This window comes from Piliocolobus tephrosceles, chromosome 16, assembly GCF_002776525.5.
Source record: "Piliocolobus tephrosceles isolate RC106 chromosome 16, ASM277652v3, whole genome shotgun sequence".
NCBI classification, from domain to species: Eukaryota; Metazoa; Chordata; class Mammalia; order Primates; family Cercopithecidae; genus Piliocolobus; species Piliocolobus tephrosceles.
Window position 1 is genome coordinate 63,659,871 of NC_045449.1, and position 13,468 is coordinate 63,673,338.

The 13,468-nt window shown below is 37.9% G+C and overlaps 1 long non-coding RNA gene across 2 annotated transcripts in view; it reads left to right on the forward strand.

Moving 5' to 3' along the window:
• LOC111542278 overlaps positions 1–9,860 on the forward strand; it is a 17,483-nt gene extending 7,623 nt beyond the window's left edge. Inside the window, exons 2-3 of one of the 2 annotated variants that reach the window (XR_003309910.1) lie at positions 4,491–4,612; positions 8,949–9,860. This is a non-coding gene — a long non-coding RNA (uncharacterized LOC111542278). The remainder of the gene's footprint in view (positions 1–4,490; positions 4,613–8,948) is intronic. The other variant, XR_002731502.1, reaches the window with a different exon arrangement.
• The last annotated feature ends 3,608 nt before the right edge of the window (positions 9,861–13,468 follow it).

Sequence of the window (13,468 nt, forward strand, 5' to 3'; positions counted from 1 at the left end):
TTCCTTCCTTCCTTCCTTCCTTCCTTCCTTCCTTCCTTCCTTCCTTCCTTCCTTCCTTCTCTCCTTCCTTCTTTCCTTCCTTCTTTCCTTCCTCCCTTGCTTCTTTTCTTCTTTTCTTTCTTCCTTTAAAAAATAGTAGGGTAATAGCTGGGCATGGTGGTTCATCCCTGTAATCCCAGCACTTTGGAAGGCTGAGACGGGTGGATCACCTGAGATCAAGAGTTCAAGACCAGCCCAACCAACATGGTGAAACTCCATCTTTACTAAAAAATACAAAATTAGCCAGACCTGGTGGCACATGCCTGTAATCCTAGCTATTCAGGAGGCTGAGGCAGGAGAATCACTTGAACCCAGAAGGCGGAGGTTGCAGTGAGCTGAGATTGCACCCTTGCACTCCAGCCTGGGCAACAAGAGCAAAACTCTGTCTTGAAAAAATAAATAAATAAACTAGAAATTTTAAAAATAGTAGAATATTGAGGTTGCTAAGTCTTTAAGGTTTTTCAAAATGGTGACAGTTATTTTTGTTTCATGCTTCGGAAAGATGCACCATTACCATGAAATCAGGTTTTCTATGGCAGTTTGCCTGTATTCCCTCAGGTGTTTTTTTAATAAAAGCAATCCATCAAAGGGATAATTCAATATGGTTTATTTGGAAATGAGTTCATAAATCAGAAACATATTTGCCTGGACCATATATCCTGATCTATTTTTTCCTCATGAAATTTGGTCATTTTACCCATGAGTACAATAACACAGCCGGGTGCGGTGGCTCACGCCTGTAATCCCAGCACTTTGGGAGGCTGAGGCGGGCAGATCACGAGGTCAGGAGATTGAGACCATCCTGGCTAATAAGGTGAAACCCCGTCTCTACTGAAAATACGAAAAATTAGCCAGGCGTGGTGGTGGGCGCCTGTAGTCCCAGCTACTCAGGAGGCTGAGGCAGGAGAATGGCGTGAACCGGGGAGGCGGAGCTTGCAGTGAGCCGAGATCTCGCCACTGCACTCCAGCCTGGGCGACAGAGCAAGACTCCATCTCAATAAATAAATAAATAAATAGATAAATAAATAAAATAACATTAAGTAACATAGCTTGGGTAATTGAATGCTAAAGTAAACAGTCTCGTGAGATTTAAAATTTATAATTGACATTGTTTGACTGGAAGTAACCCTCTGGGGAAGTCACCATGCAGGATTGTTTTCATTAAAATATAGTTAAGGAACAAACGAAGCTGGGCAACTTTTCCTGCAGATCTTGAAGTGAGAATGAACATCCCTTTCCAACCTCATAATTCTTTGTCTTTACTGAGATCTTCTCAAGTTCTTAAATTTCAACCTGTTCTTTGTAGTGTCAAATGAAAGTGCCATTAGGGTAATCCCATAGAACCAGTTCTTGACTTTCTTTTTTTACAATGATACTGTGGTTTGGGTGTTCAGAACATCCAGGCACTTCCAAATCAGTATCAGTTTCAAGGGCTCAAGGTCGTTCCAGGAAATGAATCAAGTGCCCTGTGTGACCTCCAGTAAGCCTGTTTATTTCAAGAGAGATTGGTGTTTTCTCGCGACCAACGCTGCAGATTACTTCGGTGACAACGTAAGCCCTGTTCCAACACTCAGAGGAAAAGAAAGGTTTTTAAGAAATGGTGAGAGTTGAAGGAAGAAAAATGACTAACACAACGCGTTGGTCCACTCATGGTGAAGATGAGACTTAAAGGAAGTTTGGCTCCTGCTGCTTCCTACTTCCTTTCAAAATAATTGCAACATCTAGGAAAATTAATATTCAGTCAACAGCTGGGCTCTGCCAATGTGCATTTTCCTCTTTACAGAACACCTAAAAAAATAATTTTAATTCCAGAGTACATTTCTTGCTTAGATTAAAGACACCGACCAGGTCATTTCTAGTCTGCCCCAGGTACCATATGCAAAAGGATGGGAGTGGGAGGGAGAACGCTGATGAAGAGAACCTGGCACCCTTACAAGCTGTGTGCCTTTGAGGTTAACTTTTTCGGGCTAATATTTGTATTTGTAAAATGGGAGTGATGATTTTGTATTTACTTGCAAGGAGGGTTAGAAGGATTAAGCAAGATAACACACACAAGGCCCGTAGCAGATTGCCTGACACTTAACAAATGCTACATAGGAGATAGCTGCTATTCATAGCTCGACATGATAGTTTCCTTGTGGAATTTTCTCCCACTGACTCTCTTTTAACTAAATGGCAGTACTGTTTTTGTATCTATTTTAAGAAAAAATAAAGACCTGCAGAACAAACCTAGTTTCTATTTCCTTGTCATGAAATAAGCTTTTTCTTAAGAAATACCCAGGACAAAGACAACCCGAAGATACTATGAGAAGGTTCATTACTTCTGAATGGTCATTTAACTAAGGTGACAAAAGAAAAATGACAGGATTATTATTTTCCTTGTTTTACTAGGCTTGATGGTGAATTCATGTTACACTTTGCATTATTAGGAAGAATGAGTGTAATTGTTAGAATTATCAACTGGGGAGGAGTACTCTGCTTCCTAGAGAGTGAATACCCCATCTTACCAATAAAGGCAATAAAGAAGGTAAAGGTGGCACTTTTTAGCAATTCTGTGGTTTAGTGACTCTGTCCTATTCATCTTTGAGTCCCAGTGAGACTGGCTTGAAGTACAGAGATACTAATACCTTGTACAGACAGAGCAAGTACTGCTTTTTGGAAGTTGGATGGAAGACTAATCCAACTATATATGTATATATACATATACACACATAACCCCTGTCTAACACATAGATTTCAGTCTGTTTCAGGAATTTCAGTCTGTTTTTGGCACCGCCTCTTTGGTGCATGTGGCACTCATTCAAATGACTCTCAGGTTTCACTGAGCTTATAATTTGCCATCTGGTTGTTTGAAACAACTTTTCTTTGTCCACTGATAAACCCGACAAAAAGATTATGAACAAAAATGAGCATGATCCAGGTGCCAGGGAAGATGCATTTCTATGACAGTTTCCTCCTCTATTTTTTTTTTCTTTTTATAGCAACACTCATTTTCCATAGCTCTGAATACCACCATCATCATCCAATTCCACCCTGGGAGGAAATAAGGGGGCAGGCTCCATATATAGATTACATACTCTATGTAAAACTGCTTGTACTGAAACCCAAAACATTCTGAACTCACTTCATCCCTATTTGTTGGAAAGAAAAATTCTGTGCCTGAAGGTGCAGATTTGTAGCTCCATCATCAGAGGCAGGGCTGATTAGCATATCACAGACCAGCAATATTACTGAAATCAGAAGTAAAATTTACAGTCATGTTTAAGGTAAAATAACTTGCTTGTTTCATTCAAATCCAAAAACTAGGAATCGTATGATAGATAATTGGGTTGTATGTTTAAAAAAGGACAAAGGAAAGGGGGAGGTGTCTAAATTTCTAACTTAATCCTATAGACAAATTGCAAATAAATGATAGGAACAGAACAGAGACCTATCCAAAAATCATAGACTTTCTAGGCTGAAATGAATCTTAGGTTTGACTAAAACATCTTAAATTTACACATGAAAAATTGAGACTAAGGGAAGTTAAATGACATTTCAAGGTCACAGATTAGTAAGTGGCAAAGATGAGACCACAGGCTAGACCTCTTCATTTTTAAGACAGGTGTTTTCAAAGTATGTAACCAATTTGTGACGTCTTGTCAATCTTATCCAGTTCAATTTTATTTAATATAATAAGGACCTACTGCTTTCCCGTGGCAACCATCTTATTTAGATACCCTCTAAAACGCAGAAGTGTCAGCTGATTGATGATATTTAATAACATTATCCAGATTACCTTTTATTTCATACAAAATCCCCACAAGAGTTATATGTTTATATTTTACAAAAAAAAAAGTATACCATTATTTTCATATTTTAGTTTTGTCCTAGTTCAACTGACTGGATGATGAGAAAGTTCAGCCCATGTATGAGGTGGAATGAACCATCATCACATATAATTATGTGCCCCCAGAGGTGAAATGCCTGGTTTCCTCTACACATTGTCTTCTCCACAGAGACAGGCAAGGAAAATGGTTATTAGTGAAGCTGTTTTGTCAATTTCTGATTAATTTGCAGGAAATAGTAGCAGTTTGTTTCCTGTTACATCATGATGCATGGATTTGGGTGCTTTCATAAACACAAGCATGTTCAGATGATTCACCAGTTTGGTTTTGACAAATAAATTCATTAATACATTGGTTTTCATCTCAATGAATGTATTGATCTATTTAAAGGACTGGCTAGGTATCAGGCACTCAATCTGTGTTCCCCAACCACGCTGAAATTTTGTTTTCTCCCACCAGGTCCACAGGAAAGTACAGAAAGTCAGTGATAGGCTGGCTAAGGGACCGTACTAATTGGAAGTGAGGCACTAGGCACTGACCCAAAATTTGGTGAAAAAAATAGACTGGAAATTTATTCCTTTCTTTCTTTCTTTCTTTTTTCTTTTCTTTTTTTTTTTGCGAGAGAGGCTCACTCTGTCACCCAGGTTTAAGTGCTGTGATGTGATCATAGCTCACTGTAGCCTCAATCTCCCAGGCTCAAGTGATCCTCCAGCATTAGCCTTTTGAGGAGCTGGGGCTACAGGTATGTGCCAGCATGCCCAGCTCATTTTGAAAATTTTTAGTAGGTGGGAGGCTGAGCTGGGAGGATCACCTGAGCCTCGGAGGCTCAGGCTTCAGTGAGCTGTGAGCTATGATCGTGTCTTTGCACTTCAGCCTGACCAACAGGAATCCTGTCTCAAAAAAAAAAACAGAAAAAAAAATAGTAGAGATGAGGTCTTGCTGTGTTGCCTACGCTGGTCCTGAACTCATGAACTATGGCAATCCTCTCACGTTGGTCTCTCAAAGTGCTGGGATTACAGGTGTGAGCCACCGTGCCCAGTTGCAGGTGGAGCATCAGCAGATTTTAGGTAGTAGCAATAAGCAAATCATTTGAGGTCACAGTATCCAACCAAGAACTCAGTAGAGATAGAGCTTGCGGATTAGAGGCATCACTACCTGAAGCTGAGCATGAGGAGTGGGAAAATTAGTGCTTAGCCACAACATGCATGTCTAATTAAACAAATAAAAAAGAAATGATCAAAGTGGAAATAAGAGCTACTGAATATCAATACCGCCAACAGTTGTATGCTATTTCTTTTTTTCTCCCGTTTTTTACTCAAACAATTTGCACTTATATTTAGGAGTTTCACCTGGCTTTTCTCACCATGAGGCTCTTCTCATTTCTTATCCCTTCTGTCCCAAGGATCTATACACATGTCACCTGTCACAAGCTTAGAACTGAGGAGACATGACTACTTTGGGCTGATTACACTGTTTTTTGCTCTCCTCCAAATACTGATATCTGAGCTGGACCAAATGAGTGGGCTTCAGACCAGGTTACCAAATCGAATACACGGTACAATTCAAAGTTTCTGCCTCTGGAATCCCTATAGCTCATTTATCTGTAGCTCGCTCGCTCTTTCTTTCTTTCTTTCTTTCTTTCTTTCTTTCTTTCTTTCTTTCTTTCTTTCTTTCTTTCTTTCTTTCTTTTTCTTTTTCTTTTTTTTTTATAAATCACTTTAGGCAGTATTATAGGCCGGCCATGATGCAGTACTCTAATAGCTTGGTTATGTTGGTAATTACAATCATATGAGACAAAGTCTCTCATGTAGCATATGACAACAGTAACCCAATAAGGGCAGGGCATTGGTAATTTGAGTTCCCATTTTAAAAAGAATCTGATTTTTAAAAAAATTCCCCTTGTCTGCCTAAAACTTTAGAAAGCTCATGAGCAATCTTGGAAGGTTTGGGATAGTTACTCAACAATCAAACTTAATTTCTAGTATTCAAGGGAAAAAGAAAAGTGACTCTCTAGCCACCTATGGTTTATGAAACTGAATTGTGTCATTCTGACAAAGCAAAATATATTGCTTTCATAAAGGGAATGGAAACATTTGTCTTCAAAGAATATAGGTAAGACGTCAGTGAAATCTTGTCTCCCTGTATGAAACATATACCGATTTCCTTTCAATTCTAGAAAGCAAATATCGCATTCACATAGTACACTCATTTGGCAGGACAAGCAAAGTTCCCCAGGAAGGACCATGGGTGGTTGATAGATATTTACTGATTTATACTTTTTTAAAAAATTCCTAAATGTTGTGAAGTTTCAAAAGTTCTCTAAAGCTTTTTCTTTTCCTTTCCTTTTTCTTTTCTTTTCTCTTTTTCTTTTCTTTTCTCTTTTTTTTTTTTTTTTTTTTTGAGAGATAGTGTCACTCTTTTTGCCCAGGCTGGAGTGCAATGGCGCGATCTCGCTCACTGCATCCTCCTGGGTTCAAGCAATTCTCCTGCCTCAGCCTCCTGAGTAGCTGGGATTACAGGCACGCGCCACCACGCCTGGCTAATTTTGTATTTCTAATAGAGACAGGGTTTCTTCATGTTGGTCAGACTGATCTTGAACTCCCGACCTCAGGTGATTCGCCAGTCTCAGCCTCCCAAAGTGCTGGGATTAGAGGCATGAGCCACCGTCCCCAGCCTTATTTTCTTTTTTAAAAAATGGCAAAGTTATCTTGTTTGGGAAGTTTATGAACATTGAGCATTTGTTTCCTCTGTTTTTGTGTGTGTCTGTGTGTGTGAGAGAGAGATCCTAGCCCTGACTTTCTCCCCTGTTCCTCATCTACCATCCTGTCCAGATCAATTCATGGGTTCTGTCCCTGAATGGGACAGCTTCCCGTTGCTTTCTGTGTGTAGGCCTTGAGATAAAATATCAAGAGACTGAATCTGTTAGTGGGTCTTTCAAAACTCTGCTTTTATTTTCAAAAGTCGATGTTCGTTTGATTCTATAGAGGTGTTGGGATTTTCTCCTTGTTTTCATCTTGGCTCTCTGTTTCTGCTTTGACATAAAAGAGATATTCTTAAGTGGCTATAAAACGAATGCATATTATTAACACAAAACATTTTCAGGGACACAGGAAGTTTTGAAAATGACCTTTGGTACTGGTAATCTTAGCCAATTCCTCAGGAATCAATTTAATCATGGAAGGGATGTTTACAAGAAGATCTGCCGTGTACATACGTGTGTGCGTGTTTTATAGGTCGTTTTCTTTGGTTAGCATTAAAAACATGATGGAAAAGAGGCCAAGCGTGGTGTGGGTGTTCCTGTTGTTTTATATATACATTGGATCCTTGTAAAATACTTTAGGAAAAGTGAGATTCCTAGACAGAGAAGATTGTAAATCTGCACATGGCTGCAAAACCAGATGAGATATATTGAAAAGCATTTACTTTGGGTGTTTTATGTAAGTGAACTGGTGCCACAGAATTGAGGGAAAAAAAACCCACAACACAAGAACCACCACCACAACAACAAAATCTAACTTTAGATGAACGAAAAGGAAAGAATGTTTCAAGGCTAAGATAAATTTCCTGGAGTGTAATGCTGGTGAGCTGATATGCTCTAGCATGGTATAACTGAGATCTGAAACAAATAGCAGAATTAAAAATTGAAGTCCAGGATAAAAGATGGAAGATGAGTTGGAAGGATAACATAATCTAGTCAGTAAGGCACTCCCTGTATAAGAATAAAAGAAACTCTTGAACAACTTCTTTGGCTACCGTATATACAGTATTACTGTGGAAAGGTGAAAAATATAAAAGTAGAATTATTTGTATGTCTGCAAAACACCAAAGAGGTTTTTGACAATCTCCATGGAGTTAAAAAAAAAAAAAAGTTTCACTCTTCATTTGACTGTTTAGACATTAAATAGTTATAATCCAAGAATAGAGTCAATTATACTATAAGACTTGTTTTTAAAATGCAAATTACTTCCAATCCACTTGATATAGGAGGGAACAATTTGAACACGTGTCTGCTTGAGCATAGCATAAAATTTGAGCCAACTTTCTATTTGCCAATGTGAAATTTTGCCTCTGTGAGTAAATGCAATAAAATCTGCACCCAGCTCAATTGATCTCTGTAGGAATATACGCAGCCGCCTCAGTTCACGGTGCGGTATAAGCTCACCCATCCTGGTTGTTACAAGTTTCCATCAGATTTCAGACAACTTCACGATAACTCAAAAACAGCAAACGTTTCTTCCAGTGCCCACTTCCATGTGTAAACTTCAGTTTTTTCAAGGCAAAATGTCGTATTTATTATAGTATCTATGCATTTCTTAACAATGACCATGTGCAAAACTATGCTACCCTTTTCATTAGGTTCTTATTTTTTATTATTTATGATCATATACTTTTATTTTTAATTTTTTAAGAGGAAGAGTCTCACTGTGTTCCCCAAGCTGGAGTGCAGTGATAAGATCTTAGCTCACTGTAGCCTCAAACTCCTGGGCTCAAGGGATCCTCCCGCTTCATCCTCTCGAGCAGCTGGGACCACAGGCACCATCATGCCCAGCTAAATTTTTTATGTTTTGTAGAGTCTCCCTATGTTGCCCAGGCTGGTCTCAAACTCCTGACCTCAAGTGATCCTCCCACCTCGGCCTCTCAAAGTGCTGGGATTACAGGCGTGAGCCACGATGCTTAGCCAAGGTCCTTATCTTTTTAAAAAATGTCCTTCTGGTAACATGGTTGAGTGTTATGCTCCCAATTCTGTTTTGTTGAAAGTCCTGTGATTTTTACTGAAGATGATGCATAGTATGGTAATTTTGAGGACCACTATGTCACGTTATAGTGGAACTAACAGCATAACTTACTGTGAGTAGTATGCTGGCAGAAAAGAACACATGGGTGACAAGCACACGAGACACCAAACACTTTAATGTGCCAGGACTCTGAGCCCTGCAAGTGCTATTTTCTATGAAATAGGATCTCTTCTCTACCCTCACTACAGTAGCAAGAAAATCTCAACATGCTGCTTTGTCTTTTTTTTTTCAAATTTGTCCTCTGGTCATTGTATTCCTAATGCCCCCATGGATTTTATTCACCTAGGATGAACCTAACCAGTTGGCAGTGCCTCATACTCTGTGATGGATTTTCCGAAGCCCAAATGTACCATTTTCTTGTCTTTTCAAAGAGAGCCACACAGGAAGGAAAACAAGAAATTCAACTTTTAAGCTGGGCTATTCATGGCCTTTGCTAAATCCTGGCAGAATTTCACAGTTTTTCATTACGATTCATCTCACTAATTTCCTAATGGAATGAACTGGCCTTTTCATTAAGGCCATAGGAAAGTGAAGCTGAGTTACCCAAGTCATTAAGTGTTGCTATCTGATGAGTGAAAAATGGATTACTTTTCAATGTGCATTTGGGGAGCCGTGTGTGTGTGTGTGTGTGTGTGTGTGTGTGTGTGTTTCCACTAGATTCCATTTTGCGAAAATTGGTTCAAGTGGAAGGAGAAGGGTAACCTTACATGTTCTGTTCAGCTTTCAGCTCTGTGGGCAGGCAAAGAAAAATTGGTGGGCTCAGGAATCAGAAATGCAGGGCTAACAGTCCTATTTCTCACTTTCAATAAAGCCTAACATTTTACCTGCTCGAGAACATTCTATTCATTTAAACAACTGGAGTGTTATTTCATTAGTTTCTTAGTTTTTCAGTAAAAGCAGACACATGCACACATCACACACACATGCATACACTGTTGTGTGTTTTTTTCTATCACCCCTCCCTCCACAGAGATATCAGTTTGCATAAGAGGAGAAAACAAATTCATTTAAACCCCATTCTAAATTCAGTATTAGAAATGTAATGATCTCTAACACTGACCTTTTTAAAATACTTTGTGGATAAACCATTGATTTTATTTGTTCTAAATTTACTTTAAAAGACCTTTTTTGTAAATCACTAAAACTCACATATTTTATTTACTTATTTGGGATAATATTAAATATAATCTTTGAGGGTGCTATTTTTGTCTATTATAGTTTTATTCTATAACATAGATTGAACTGTTTTCATATCCAATTCATTTTCATTAAATTTTTAAATGGTAGTGGTTTAGGCTTGGGATTAGATAATATATAGCCCATTTGATATAACATTAAAGCATCTTTATTAGAAGTAAATAATTTATCACCCAGGTGCTTAGTTTACGGAGTACTAAATAGTTACATATTTGATAACATGTAAATCAAATGCTAAATAAAAATATTTTAATTTGCCATCTTGTTATTTTAGCATTATATAAACACACTTGCAAAGATTTTAGTGTTTTAATGTGAATTAAACATACCTGCACCTAACCTCTTATCTTTCTACCAATCCTTAATATGCATATTTCTGAAATAGTAGTGTGTGGGGTGTGTGTGTGTGTGTATGTGTGTGTGTTCGTGTGTGTGACAGAGTGTGTATTATGTTTTTTGAAATGCACAGATTAGGATAAAGGACATCATAAATGCAAAATAAATTCTCTAGAATAATTGTATGCAGCCATTTGTCTATACAATTTTGTTAAATTTGGCTCATTCATTTTTTTTGTCTCATGCACAAATCAAAGCAAATAGTTAAAACATGAAGTATGTTCTTTCCTAAGTTGGACTGTGGTTTACAAGCTATTGAAACAACTGAGCGTTATAAATATAGCCAGTCAATTTGTCGGGGGCTGAAAAAAAAAAGAAGGAAAAAAAGAAAATTGAAGTTCTATTTTATCTCCATGCAGCACAATACAAATCCACAACCAAATTCAGGATTTCTGAACTTGTAAAATATGAACAATAACTCTTTTCATTCTAGCTTACCTAGATCTGTATTTTAATCAATGTAATATTAGCAACCTGTATAGATGACAATGAGATGAAGATATGCAAAAATATACCCAGCGGTTCCATTTTGAAGAGTAATAATTAATGAGAACACTTACATTTGGGCAATAGCATATGAAATTATAAGACTATATAAGTGTGACTATATTTTTTTGTTGTCAAATAGACTATGTCTACATGAATCCAATTCAACCACCTATACTAAATATTCAAATGGCTACATTAATATTTTTAAAAAAGAAACAATGTATCAGTCTTTTTGCCTTTGTATAAATACAGTATCTTACATAGATTCATTCATTCCTTAAATATGTATTTATTGATCACATGTTATGGGGCTGAGCCCTGTGCCAAACTTTGAGTAGTCCGTGTGGAAGAAAAACAATACAAAATTTATGTCCTTATTTATGTAGTTTCATTTTATTCTAATTTGCAGAAAAGAAAGAAAACAATTGTACATCTAGAAGAGATAATAGAGGGCATCCAACCGTTTTATTTTGCACACTAGAAAACTAAGATCCAAAGAAATAGTGTCTTGGCAAGGGTCAAACATCTGGTTAGTTCTGTTCACAGGAGAATTCCATTTTCTGATTTTTCTCTAGTGATGTTGCCCCTATGCTTGGCTGCTTCTACCTAATTGATGCCACTGAAGAATTTCCTTTAGAAGAAGTGAAAAATCTTCAGAATAAGTACCCCCGCATACTCTGATAAAGAAAATTCAGAGCTCTCTGTGACTTCCTGTTTCTCCTCTTTTTTTTTTTTTTTTTGAGACGGAGTCTCCCTCGGTTGCCCAGGCTGGAGTGCAGTGGCCGGATCTCAGCTCACTGCAAGCTCCGCCTCCCGGGTTCACACCATTCTCCTGCCTCAGCCTCCCGCGTAGCTGGGACTACAGGCGCCCGCCACCTCGCCCAGCTAGTTTTTTGTATTTTTCAGTAGAGACGGGGTTTCACCGTGTTAGCCGGGATGGTCTCGATCTCCTGACCTCGTGATCCGCCCGTCTCGGCCTCCCAAAGTGCTGGGATTACAGGCTTTTGTCAGCTATTAAATAACATAAGGACATTTTATTCCGTTTCCTTCTGCTTAGCTCTCCCTCTACCAGCTACTTCCAGCACTCATTAACTTATTCCTTCTAACTTACTCCTCACTTTTCCACCCCTCCCCTCTCACCTACTGTCTTCCAGGCAAATTTGTGCCATATATGGGTCAGATACACATTTCAGAAAAAGTCTGCTTCAGTTTTAGAGAGATGTTATTAGTATATGTAACTGAACATGTTAAGTAGACATCATCTTAGATACATTGTTTCATTGGAAATGACATCAAGTTGCATAAATACCTTTCAGTCATATTTTGTGCAAGCCATTAGCTTTAGAAAACTAATCTCATCATTTAAAAAAGTCCTCATTAAAAAATTGAATACATTGTTTTCTTTTTGAAAATGCTGAACTGAATTGCTCCTTGGAAAAACAAATTTGAGTTAATTATTTTTCCTTTATCTTCTGCACCTTATATGCATTTTGGAGGGCTTCGAGCATAGTAAAATACAGAGTCCTTAAATTAAACAGAAGAAAAAAAGGAAGGAATGAAGGAAGGATGGGAGGGAGAAAAAAAAGGAGGGAGAGAGATGGGAAAGGAATAGAGAAAGGCAGCCAGGCAGACCAAAAGAGACTTATTGTAGGAATCAAAGCTGTAGCTCTTGTTATAACATGAGACATTCTGATTTGTGGTTTGATGGACTAGCTGTGTGAACTTTATCTTTACAAAAGGAAAAAAGTCTGTTTGCATAAGCAAAGGCATCACATTTCAATTATATTCCCTTTGGAGATTCAAAAGTTCTCAATTTCTCCCTCTTCCAAACACAAACATAAACTCAGTCAGGTTTCTCATCAGTGGAGAAGTTGAAGAACACGTGACTCTGGTAGACAAAACAAGAAGATATACAGACTCATTGGAAATGTCTAGATTTTGAAAAATACCTGATGTGGGGGAAAATTAAAAGAGACGGGAATGGAAAATTCCTTTGCTGGCTTCCTGTTCTCCTTCCTGCTAAGGTGGGATTAGTTACCAGCTGTCAAAAGAAATATCACTTTTAATTCTTATTTTAGGGGGAAGAAAAGCATTAGAAAAAGCTATCTTGGAAGGGAGTGAGGCAATAAGAATATTCATTTTTGCAATTCATTCCTGAGGTTTGAAAGAGCATAAGTTGGGAAGAAAAGGATTATGCCTTCTATGAAAAGTGAAGAACTGAGGACGTGATAAAGGCAGATTAATCTCCTTTAAATATCTCCTAATAAAATAGTCAAGTGGTAATGAAACCAGTTATAAGTTTGGGGCTTGAAGTATCCAAGTAATTATCTGAAATCTCTCCTTGGAATGCAAAAGAATTAATAAGAGCAAACTAGCCTTTAAAATGAGGGCATGTTTTGAAATGAAATCAGTTACCTTCGACACAATTCCTATTCCCATGGAAAGCATTTTTTTTTTTTTTTTTTTGGAGAAGGATAACTTTTCAATTTATAAGCACTTCTTGCAGAAGAATAGAACTTACCTAATGCTTGGGGATGCCCTTCAAATGCTGGGTCACATCTGGTGGATACATGATAGTTTATAAAGCTCTTTCAAGGTATGGTTTCAAGTAATCCCCATAACATAGTGTAGATCATATCAGTCAATGTGGCTGTGATTGGAGAGTACTAAAAAGCCAGTACACATGCTCTAAAAATCTGCTTCACTCAAAGCTCCTGCATGTTG